This window comes from Vombatus ursinus, unplaced genomic scaffold (assembly GCF_900497805.2).
Source record: "Vombatus ursinus unplaced genomic scaffold, bare-nosed wombat genome assembly UNPS02014821.1, whole genome shotgun sequence".
Classification (NCBI taxonomy): Eukaryota; Metazoa; Chordata; class Mammalia; order Diprotodontia; family Vombatidae; genus Vombatus; species Vombatus ursinus.
In genome coordinates this window covers 26,677,089-26,690,391 of record NW_020954599.1, presented here as the reverse complement: position 1 = coordinate 26,690,391, position 13,303 = coordinate 26,677,089, and the positions used below count along the sequence as shown (strand labels likewise).

General features: G+C 35.1%; 1 pseudogene; it reads right to left on the bottom strand.

Annotated features, from left to right (window-relative positions):
* Positions 1 to 6,317: 6,317 nt before the first annotated feature.
* Positions 6,318 to 7,950, bottom strand: LOC114024396 (annotated as a pseudogene).
* Positions 7,951 to 13,303: the final 5,353 nt, after the last annotated feature.

Genomic DNA, 13,303 nt, shown 5'->3' with positions numbered 1-13,303 from the left:
GTTTTTTGTTTTGTTTTTCCTGAAGAGTATGGGTCTAATTCATTGAGGAGGAAGCAGCTATTAATGCTCCAAGAAATCATACCAATCCACAGGTGCTGCCCAGTGAGAGATCAGGGTCACAGTCAGGGTCAGGAAGTCAGAGTCAGGGTCACAGAAAGAAAAGACAAATCTTGGTGGTAGTAGATTTCCTGCTGAGATTTGCTGAGATAGCTATTTCTCAAACAGACAATAATAATGGATAATTCTTCTATTTTCCTAAGTTAAGTATCCAGGATATAAAAGAGAACCTGCCAAAACCTATGACATTAGAAGACTGCTATTCACTTCTGATGATTAATATGAGCACACATTATATTGCCAAAAGGAATCAATTAGGCATCACTGAAAATTACAGTCCTAGGCACAACATTGAAGATATTAGGCATGTCTAAATCTCTAAGACTAGTTTTTTTTTCATTTGTTTGTTTCTTTTTTTCAATCATTGCTGCCAAATGAAGGCATAGACTTCATAGAAAAAGGCTCATGTAAGCTGGTACAACTGGTTAAGATCATGGTATAAGCGCATCACTCTTACAATATAATTCCTAAAATACAACTTACAATACATGTTTACAATACAATACACTCATACAGTACAACCCTGACTCCAAGGGTGGCCAAGGCACTGTTGCTCCTCAAATTATCTTTATCCTTAATCTACTTGAGTACTGGGAATGTTTTTGTTTATTTTGCTTGGTAATGTACCCATAGCAGTGGATACAGCATCAGTAGATACAACAATAGAAGTTTGTGCAACATCTAGGGGTGTCTTCCAAACAAGAAGCACTTTATAAACAATCGTTAGATTGGATTGTGAGAATGATCATGAGATTTACATTTATGGACTATGGTTTAAAATATATGCATTGCATACAATGTACAAGGCTGGATTAGATTTAGTAAGACTAATCCAGAATGCATTTGCCTAAATCTTGCAAATCTAATCAAAGATATTTTAACCTGAGAACTAAATAAGGTAGAAAATGGTATTTTAGAAGAAGCACACTGGTAGAGAAAACCAGAAACTCACAAGTGACAAATTCAAAGGAAAGAAACAGTGATACAACTCATGGTATTAAATTCCCTTCCACAATAACACATTGTATGAATATAGGAAAGTTGAAATAGAGATCTTAACATAACTATTCAAATTTGACATTATAGTTCGCACTGAAATTTGGTGATATAAGGCTCATGAATGTTTGTTAAAAATGAAGGACAGATAAAGGAATAAAGAGTAGAAGGGAAAAGTAGCAATACATATTATAAAGATAGACTTATGTGGGCAAACTGATTAACCAAAAAAAAACATAGCAGAGAACATTTGGTCGAAGAACAACAGAGACAGGAACAGATATGAGAATCACAATCAGTTTTTGTCATGGACCACCTGAATCAAAGGAGAAAAGGAGATCTTAGGGAAATAGATCACAAAACATTGACAGCATTATGATATGTGACTGATGAGGTACTTCACATTTCTGGATACCCATTAATTTTATTCTTTAAAATGTGGAGGAAACATGGGAGGAAAGGTTTCTCAGGATATGATTTTCATCAACAAGGAAAAGCTCATTGTTGCAGTGGAAACTATTGAACTTTGAAGACAAATGGTCACTCCTTGTCAGAATTTGCCATAAAGGAGAGAAAACCAGGCTTACCAATTCACTTTCTGCTCACACTTGGTTCTGCCCCACCTCCAGACTAGGTGCCTTGCCAGCCTAGGGCCAAAGGATGACATTGCGCTGACAGATCCTTGCTGACTGGTGAATTCTTGCTCACAACCATCATATCTTCAGGACCCCCAGCCTTGCTGCCCACTTCCCTTCCTATTCACTTTTGTATCTGCTGCACATTTACAACAATTGTCTTGAACTCTGAGAGAGAGTTCTGCCCACCCTTGCTTTCCAGCTCCTCTTTAGGTTTTATCTTTCCATGAGAATATAAGCTCTTTAAGGTGAAAAAATGTCTTGTTTTCTTGTTTTTGCATACCCAGGACTTAGCACAGTGCCTAGAATACAGTAAACAAAGTGCCCTATCACCTCTATATCTACCAAGTTACCTACCTTATTTAGGAGAAAAAGATTTCAAAACTTTGAAGAAAAATAGGTACAATCTCTTCCCATAAAATTCTATAAAGGAGGTCAACACAAGGGAACGAGATGCATTAAAGAACACAATTCTGAAGGAAAATAAAAGAAAACATTTCATGAATGGGAAAAAGAAGAGGCTATAAAAAAGACTAATGTGAATACATGGTGACTGTTAAAAAAAAACAAATTTTCAACATGCTGGTATGTATAGGAACCAGAGGCTCACTCATAGAATAGTATATAAGGTACCAGAAAATTGCCTGAGGTTTGAAGTACTCTGTTAGTCAGCACCTACTTCAAACCAGAGTTTGTGAAGCTTCTATAATCAGAAAAGGTTATTTCAAAGAAAACACATTTAATAAAAACAATATTATAAATTGGGATAAAAGAAGATTCTATATTCCACCACTAAGGGCATATAAGCACAGTCAAACTTCTTGGGATTGTTATGAAGATAATTGTTAAGTGCTTAGCACAATGCCTTGCCTATAGTAAGTTCTATACTGTTGTTGCTGTTGTTGTTGTTATATTCTGGCAAGCATACACACAGAGAACATGCATAACCTAGAATTAGGAATGGAGAGAACATGCATAAAGGGAATATATATTACCAGGGAACACACTTAGAAGATACATATAAAAGCCACTTGAGTGGCTTGAAGGGGTGTGTGTGTGTGTGTGTGTGTGTGTGTTGTAATTGGAAATTTTAAAAATCACAGATCCTTGTTATTTATTTCATAAAAAAACCTATAAAACATATGAACTATGCTCTCCTTTATTTGAAATACAATTCTTTAAAGATTTTCTGAACTGATTAATTCATTTATTACAAATTAGTAACACATACAAGGTATGTGAGACTTTGTTGTGCTTTTTTTTGGGGGGGGGATAGGATCCTGAACTTTGATTTCTAGTTTTCATGATTTGTACTTGAATGAAAGTATTAAGTTTAGGCAGGATTGACAGGTAAAACCCGAGATTCCAACTGACAAGAAGGCATATGAGAAAATATATTTTTCCTCCCATACCCAACTTCAGGCTGTAACATTTGCTACCTCAGTATTGCTCACTTAAAGAACAGAATCAAACTAGGCTTTAGGTTTAGCCCCAAAATGAGATGGTTTGACTGAATGAACTCCAAGGCCCATTCCATCATTATTATTCTATGATTCTTGGCATCAGGAAAACCTAGGAGGTAGTTGAGGGTAGAGGAGTAAAGACAAGGCAAGATTTTTTTTTCTTTGTCCAAGCAACTGATTAGGGGATTAAAATGCAAATGTAAATGTATTTAAAATATTCAAATAAAAGAAATTCAAATAAAAATCATAGACATTGCCTGGAAAAGGTCACTGATAGGCAAATTTTCTTTCTAATGATTTAATTTGTGAATATGCCACTCTAACAACAATATTATCCTGAAAAATAAAATTTGTTGCCCTATCTTATTAGCTATTAACATGCAAATCAAACAACCATTAAAAGTAGAATTTCAACTATGTGGCAACAAAATAATCTTAATCCTTCATACTTTCCATAAGTGGAAATGAAGTAATTCATGTTTTTGTTGGAAAAACAGGATTTGTTAACATGAATCTTTGTTTTTAACTTTGTTCCAGACATTAGGTGTTTTCCAGATTTTTTCCTTTTATTCAGTATTTGTTTTTAATGATTAATGATCTACATTCAAGAAACTGTCTAGCCTCAGCTATTCTAAACATGTCCCAAGCTCCTTCAACGAACACCAAAAGCAATGTTTCAGAAGAATCTACTGAGGTTTGAATAATATTGTTTTCAAGAATTCAATAAGACACATTTTCCAACACTGCCTCCTACAAGACCTATCATCTACCTGAAATAATAGTCCAGAGATCTTAATTCTCCCTAAGGTAGATAAACTGTTCCTTATGGTAGCAGTCATACTTCATCATAAGGAGCATCTCAACATGAAACTCTCCTTCCATCAAAAAGAGCTGTAGTTGATGTGTGGAACACAAAGTGTCCTTGGTGTGCAATGAATCAAACATTTTCTATTAATGAGCAAAATACTTTCTGTGCCAAAGTGATTTCTGAGTTTCTACATTTCTCTGAAATAGAAAAGTAAAGCTTCAAGGTGTTTTTTTTTTCCTTTAAGATTAGATGATGCTTGGTTAGTTACTTGAAAGCTTAGCTGTAAATGGAACAGGGACTGAATATTTAAATATAACTGGCCACACCTAGGTAATATTCTATACATAACTATTCTTGAAAGAAACAGAAAAAAATGTTCCTCGAACTGAAAAACAGGGGTGCTACAAGTTGTTTGTTTTTAATAATTGTCATATTTCTATTATGTTTAAATTGTGGCTTTGTCAATAAAACAGTAATCCTGATACTCTCAGTGAAATCTCCTTCATGTTCACACCTTGAATTGAAAATGAAATCTTTTATGACATTTTTAATAAGGGGAGAAGGTATACAAGGTATTATATACAAGGTATATAATAAGGTGTCCAAAGCTGATTCAGTCATGTGGAAATTCCTGATTCAGAAACTCTCTCCAATAACACAATATCCAATAAATTACTGCAATTTATACTCTTAGAGAATTGCTCAGGGCACTGAAAGATGAAATGACTTACTCATAGTACATCAAAAATAGGTGTCAGAGGCAGAGCTTAAATCTAAATTCTTCCCAATATCAGGATTGACCATCTATCCACCGTATCACACTACCTGCAGAGTGCTAAAAGCTAAGAATATAAAGAAAAGTACAAGATAGTCTTTGCTTTCAAGGGGCTTATAGTCAAAAAAGGTAGAGAGTCTAAAAGGAATGATCCAGCCAATAAAACAGTCAATTAGATTTTATTAATTGCATTCTCATTAACCCATTCCACTAGGAGAAGTCTTCACATGTGTGGAGTAGACATTCTCCTAACTCTCCGACAGCTTTAAGGCCTGTTGGTTGTCCTCAACCTGGTTTAGCTCATCTGCTGAAGTGATTTTACTGGGTTTTGGATGCTGCACATACCACAGCTTCTTGAAGACACAGGTAAGAGTTAGATGAAAAGTGGACACCAAAGGTAGATAAGCATCCATAAAAAGTGCAGCAGTCTTGGTCAGCCATTGAAGATGACAAGGTCATCATCCACTGCATCCTAGATCATCACCAGTCATCCTGACTTATACTGCTACCGGATTTCAATGACTCTGGAAGAGAGAGTGAGGTAATTTGATGAGAATGAGGTAATTTGGCCTCACTTAAATGGAACTCATGCATAAGTCAAGACACCCTGTGATGTCATAGGTCTTCTTCAAAACAACAACAACAAAAAATGAAGCAATTAATTGCATACCTTCTGACAGGCATTGTTAAGCTCTGAGAATGCAAATAAAGGCAAAACAAAAGGCATTATCAAAAAGTATGTAGGTGGTGCAGTAGATAGGAGAGGAATATCTGAGTTTATATTCTGCCTCATATGCATATTAACTATGTGGACAAACTGGACAAGATGTAACCTCTTTGTGACTCAGTTTCTGTGTCTATCAAATGAAGGGACTTGATTATCTTTTTAAAAGTCTTTCTGGCTCTAAATCAATGACCATATGCTTGCCCTTAGAGAGTTGTTTTCTCCTAACATTAGAAATCACATTAACTTTCTATGCCCTTAGACATGCACTCTAATGTTACAAATGTTACATAGCTCAATTCACTTCCAGAATTTTGGAGAAAAGAACAATAATCATAATAGGCAACATTTTTTTCTTATTTTATTTTATTTTATTTTTATACCAAAGGAACAAACTTTTATTACAGAATGATCAGAGCATAAAAGCAGCCCATCCAAATAGAGAACTGGGCCAAGGCCATAGCAGCCAGAGAGAACAGGAGGCCAATGGCAGTTGCCAAGCCAAGCCAAGGATACCACCCCCTGGCCTGTCTTCTGGAAAGATGAGGGAAAAGCTCCAACTTCATCATCCATAGTTCCTTTCCCCCAAGTATAGGTCAAAAGGATCAAGGCTCATCCTAAGACCACTGTACACGGGAAGTGTGTGCATGTGAGAGTGCTCATGGGGAGAGTACAAAGTCCCATAGGAGGAGTACATTCAAAGGAAGACAAGAACCTGGCCTTTCTGTCTTGGGTTTCAGAGGTCAGGGGCTGGGATGAAGCACCTTCATCTCCTGTGGAGTCACCCTGGCAACACCAATCACTCAGCAGCTCTCCACTCACTAAGGATCCCAGCCACAGGCACCTGTTGCCATTTTCAAATCTTCTTGAAGAGTTCCACATACTGGACCATGGTGTCAGCAGGGCTGTATACCCATCATCTCTGTGGGTATACAGTGCTGGTATCCCTGGATTGTGGCTGCCCAGGAAACTCTGCAGGAACTCCAAGAACAGGTTCTAGTAGTCACTAGCCACCATACATGGGCCATACTCCACCTGCATGGAGATAGTGACAGTGCCCACTTTCACAAGGAGGTCACAGTACTGGTAGTGGGTGCCACAGGTCTCAATCTTGTTGGCCTTGGCATTTTGGAAAAAAGTCCTTGAGCTTCACCATGTGCACATCAAAGTTTGTGTTGGCAATGAGACAGTGGCTGTTCTCAAAGAGGGCAAAGCAGCTTAGAGGGTATTCTGAGTTGTGCATCACATACACCAGCTTTCCAGCCTGGTCATGTCACCCCCCCATGTTGACAGGTCACATAGGAGTGTGTGTGTTTGAGGAATCTAACAATGTGGCTTCATCTATTCCTCTTCTCTCCCCACAGTAAGCCCCACTTCCAGGCCTCAGTAGCTAATAAGTGCCAGAAGGAAGTTTTGAACCTTAGTCTTTAGAAATTCAAGTAGGGGACTCTATCTACTTCCATCTACTTCCCCTTGTCCCCCACCCCCCCCCAAAAAAAGCAGCAACAAGGCAAACTAACAAAGTTCCTTTTTCTGAAGAAAATTTAGAGAAGCATCAAATTGACAGCCTAACTCCAAAAATGGAGATGGAAGTTGCAGCAACTTTCAAAGCCTTATCTTTGCTTCTCTCCTTTGCTAACATGTCTTCACCCAAACCATTCAGGTCAAAGTGGATCCATTTCTAAGCCTATCCAAACCTGGTCTTTTGTGATGAGATGACTATAGCTCCAAAATATATTGAATCACTGAACCAAGAAAGGTAGTTCATAGTCCCAGTGAAATGGGATAGATAATTTTAATTTCAGGGCAGTTATAAATGAATAAAATCTTAATGAATCACCTTTCCCGGGAAGCACCAGAATCATTAAAGCAGAAGTTGTTAACCATTTTTTGTGTGTCTGGTAAAGTTTATGGACCCTTTTCTCAGAATAATATTTTTTTCAAATTCATAAAACAAATTGTATAGGATTATAGTACATATGAATTATAAAATTTCAAAATATGTTTTAAAAAATTCATCAACTCCATGTTAATCACCATTGCTATAAAGGACGTCTCAATCAATATAGCTTTTACTGTTATTGTTATTTCTTTGTTTTGTTTCTGAGACTTCATTCAACCTAGAAGTGTGGTAGTCACTCACAGACCATTATTGATCAGTAGGTGAGTTTGAACTGCTTAATTTCCAGTCTCGGCAAATTTATCCCTTTTTAATAAGCCTAGTGGAATATCCCCCTCCCCTGCAGGGGCTTTACTAAATTGGTGCTGGAAATTATGTGGACACTAGATTTCTTTATCATGCTACGAGTGAGAAATCTCGAGCTCAAATGATCCACCATCTTCCACCTGCCCAGTATGAATGATTACAGCACATACCACCATACCTGTCCAGCCAATAAAGTTTTGGCAATTCTTATACCTCCCCCTACCATTGACCTTACACAGCCTATCAAAAGTAAAACATTTTTTTTAAATCTGGAAAGACTTACATCAACTGATGCAAAGTGAAGTCAGTGGAATCAGGAGACGTTGTATGGAGTAATAACAATATTGTACAATGATCAATTCTGAATGAGTTATTCTCAGCAATAGAATGATCCAAGATAGTTCCAAAGGTCTCATGATGAGGTAGCTAGGTGGTGTAGTGGATAGAGTACTGTCTCTACAGTCAGGAGGACTGAGTTCAAATCTGGCCTCAGACATATAAGCTCACTAGCTGTGTGACCCTGGGCAAGTCACTTAATCCCAATTGCCTCACAAAAACAAAACAAAGGTCTCATGATGAAAAATGATATCCACATGAAGAGAAAGAACTGATGGAGTATGAATGCAGATTGAAGCATGATATTTTTCACTTTTTTGTTTATTTTTTCTTTTGTTCTGTTTCTTCTTTCACAATGTGACTAATATGGAAATATGTTTTACATAATTGCATATATGTAACCCATATTGAATTGCTTACATCTTGGGGGGTTTGTGTGAGAGAGGACGGGAGGAAATTTGGAACTCAAAAAAAATTAAATGAATATTAATAATTTTTATATATAATTGGTAAAAATAAAATAAAATATTTTCTAACAGGTTAAAATTTATTAGTTTTATACAAATGAGAATACTACATAGGGATGATATTTTAAATATTCTTTACACAGGATGAAGAATCAATCATGGGCTTACAGATATTAAGTACTTTAGAGTTTATAGGAATGTTTTTATTAAAGAAGGCAGACTGTTATTGAAGTATCCATTTAAGTATCTGCTCTACCTATTCAGACTCATGTGTAGGATCTTTAAGAGTATCAGTGATATTCATTTGTCAGAATTTTCCTTTGACAGTGAAAATGAAGGGTCTACTTCCTTCATTGCTATTTTTTTTTTTTTGAGGAGGAGGGTAAAGGAGGTGATATGTAGAAAGTTTAACAATGCCCTTGGAGCTCCCTTTTTGCCTCCATCGACACACTTCTCAGTACCAATAAAGTGTTTGTAATTAAGCCACTTATTTATTTTAAAGGTCTATGATCAATCATTTTCAGGGGAAAAAAACTTCTAAAATTATAGCTACTAATAAACAAATGGAAAAGAATTTATTTTAAAATAGAGAATTTTACATCTAGAATTTGTTTTTTTTTAAAGGGAACTGATCCATTTGAGGTTATCAAAATTTATTCACTTCAGCAAGTGTTGGTTATTTGTCTACTATAGGTAAAACACCATGCTAGTTCAGAGAAAGTCAGAGAAAATGAAAAATTGTCCCAGTCTTCTAGGAACTTCCATTCTATTGGGAAGTTCATATATTTATATATATTTTTAAAGTGATGTACTTACTGATTTATTAATTCATTAGCTTATTCATTTATTTTATACAATGTTTTGAACTTCACAGTTTGGCACAGTGAAAGTACTTCATCTTTATATAGTTATTAGCAAGTAACAGAAATCAAGTAATGATTTACATTTTTATGACTAATAACAGAGGTTCTTTATTTTTGATGCATGATAGATTCAGGTGTTTTAGGAACTTGGACTGGAAAAAAGAAATCTGTAGTTTCACTAGCCTCAGTTGAAATATAGCATTTCTATAAATTATGAATAAAATTTAAAAAATGTTATTCTGAGAAGGTGTCAATAGATTTCACTAGATTGACCTAAAAAAAAAAAGTTAAGAACATCTACTGAAGAATAAATTATCACTCTACATAACATTTAGATTTGAAAAGAAGATGACTACTAGATTTTTACCCCAGTTTTTTCTTACCCTCCAATTTTCATTTTGAAACAAATTCTAGTTTAATTCTCCAATACGTTCTGGTTCAACCCTTGCTGTACCACATCATTTCCCAATCAACTGTCACTAAAAGTGGGTGAAAAAGATCCAATATTTATATTTAACATCTTGGAAGATATCATATAAAAATAGTTTACAACTCCTCCAAATAGTATCATATACCTTGCTTTCTGACAGAGTTGAATAAAGTGGAAGGGATGGAGACTCTCTTGTATTGTAAATCTCTCATTGTTTCATTTGGCCTGAGACCAGATCAAATGTAGAATATTTAGTACAGTAAAGAAAGTGATGACAGAAACATCTGGACACACTAACCCAACTTACAATGGCAAAAACAGGCTTAGCAATCCAGAGTTGTAGGTGTAGGGAATAAGGATAGCAGAACTAAAATAAGTTCTGGGGTAGACTGCTTTGTATGACTTCTGGTATCTACAAATGAAGAAGGAACCAAAGGATTAAAGTGTTGGAACTTGTCAGTGGACAGCTAGAATGGAATTGCAGATGGAAAGATAACTGCCCATCAAAAAGCATGAGGACCTAAAAAGATTCCAAGAAAAAATATGTATCTTAAAATATATGGAGCTCCAGATCAAAATAAATTCAGCCATTGTCTATTAGTATCATGTGAATAAGACATAACATATTTCTGGAGCTTAACTGTTTAACATACCAATTACAAATTGATAGATTAGAAAATTCACATGAATCACCAATAAGATTTGTAGAATTAAAATTAAAAATGTAAAAGACAAAATATATATTCAACAGAAGTGTATACACTGAACATATGGATAAATAGTTAAAACAGTTTTCCAATAATAATTAATAAACAATTTTTCACTTTGAGGCCTTGAAAATATGTATTTAAGACTGAAATATTTGGGATAGAAATATTTCCACTGTAAAATGAATGTTTAGTAGAGAAATGTCAAGACAAAAGAAATAAAGGTATTATAATTTCATTGTATATATAAAGCAGTTCAAAGTTTTTCAAATGAATTCTGGCTAAATCCTATGGGCTGCTATCTTCATAGCCCTACCCCCACCTATGCAGAATCCTGTAATTGCATGGTTTAACCTGTTTACGTAGAGATGAACTTTCCCACACTATTACCGAATAAATATCTGCTAAACCCTCAGAAGCTTAAAAATGGTCTTAAGCTAAGTGTGTAGTTGCTGAATCATAGATCTAGGGCTGGAAGCAATCTGAGAGAAGATCTAATATAACACACACATTTAACATATGAAGCAAAGAAATATTAAGTGATTTTGCCCAAGGTTACACAAATCATAAGTATGAGGAGTAGGATTTAATCCCCCAACAGTCAATAATCAGTCCATTGTACCACACTGCCGCCCTTTCCTTGTTAGAATTAGAGAAACAAGGAAAGTGTATATTCAAAGCCTTTTTAAAAGTCTTTTACTACAAATTTAGGGATAAGATAAAAGCTTGGAAATTTTCTAAAAGTTTCTTTGACTTCCCCTGGAAATATAGGCAATCAACTGATTTTACTTTGGAAAGTGTTTCAAACACATTTCCTGAGCAATTTTTCATCTCTCTCATTATTTCTACCACCATTCTTAAATGTATTCCCATCTGCTCTTAAACTTTTATCATTAACCAGGTCTAATTTATTGCTCCCCCACATTAACACAATCTTGAGTCTAGACAGTATTTCCTCTTTCTCTTGAGGAATATTTCTATTATTGGCACCTGTCTTGAAAATGTTCCATTTAACAAAACAGAACCCTGTTCTGAAATAATGACCCCATCCTTGCGTCATTCTACAAATATTCAATAAATTATCAACTGTGGGACCTTTGGTTCTTTTAATATTTCACAATTACCAATGTAAAACTTGGAATGGTCATCATTTTCCTCTCATTCTTGCAAGATACCAAGCCCAAAGAGACAACATGTCATAGTGGATAGGACTTGGATTCAAGAAGACCTGTGTTCAAATCATGCCTCAGACACCACTGTATGCCCTGGGAAAGTCATTTATCCTTCTTGTGTTTGACTTTCCTCATAATGAAAAATTAACTCTGTAAGCCTAAAGTCTCTTCCAACTCTAATCCTATGATCTTTGGTTATGCTTTATGTGTCTCCCATTGCTCTTTACAGTAGGTGTCATTTTGATTCTACTGATGTCTTTAATGTTCCATGACTCACTATCCCAGAACATAATCAAGAGATTCTAAAGAGAAACCTTCTACAATTGTGAGCAGTGTGTGATCATTGAAGACACTGCACAAATGTCCAATTTAATGCGTCTAATTCCCCTTCCTCATAAAAAGAAAATTGCCAATATTCAAGAAGCACTCAGTCTGGAGCAGCTTCTAATCATTCTTCTTTCATGAAACAGACAAAATAGAGCCTGAGACAGTGGAGACTGGAGTGGGAGGAGACTGTAAAGATGGGGAAAAGTTAGTTCATTTATTTAAAAAAAAGACTTCTTTTTCCTTTGTAATCTCTTAAGATTTGTCTTCACTAAATAATTTTACTTTTAGTATTCTCATGGCTGTATTACCTTCATATGGCAGTACTTCTACTTTTCCACTTTTTTTTTAACTTATGTTGGACACATGCTTTTCTTTTTGATTACCTTTACTTTTCTTTCATATTTTTAATGCATCTTTTGCTTGATGGCATGAATACCACTAACGTTTACTTTCATCTATATTCCAACTTCACTTTCTTCATTATGCCCTTCCTTGAAAAAGAAAAGTAATTTAGTGATGCTAGACCCATAATTTCTTCTATGCTTATAAAAGTACAGTTTGATAAGCACATAACAAAGACATTCTAAACAACATAATGTAATACAAAAGGAATTGAACTCAGAGACCTGGCTCCCCATCTTGGACATGAAACTTTTGGCTATATGATCTAATTTTAGTCATTTAATTGTTCTGAGATCAGTTTACTTATCTATAAAATAGGGATAATTTCATGACTTATAAGTCTGTAGGAACTCATGAGGGTCAGATGTCATATCAGATATGAAAGCATTTTGAAAACTATGTTAAAGCACAATTTTATTTTTGTTCTCCCTTCTGGATTTATCTCTACTGGCATAACACATTTATTTGTAATTTCTCTGAAAATTGCCTTGATGTAATTATAAAATTCAGGTTTTTTTTTTTTTTTTAGATCATTCCAATGTGAAATTAAACCCTTAGTAAACAAAGACTACTAATGAGTTTTCTTCATTTTTCTCACTCATGATCTCTGAATCAGTGACCTATGAATTAGATTTTTTTAAATGTGTTAGGCTAATTCAAGGTCATTTCTTTGAATCAAAAGTCAAATAGTCAGGATCTAATAACAATTGCTACCATGTGGTTAACACAGAAGGATTTGGATCAAACAGATTTTGTCTTTTATCACAATACCAATTGACCACAATTTAATCACAACATAAGATTTTAAAACAAAATGTATCATGGAACTAATCTAGTCCAATTCTTCATTTTACAAATGAGGATGCTAGAACCCA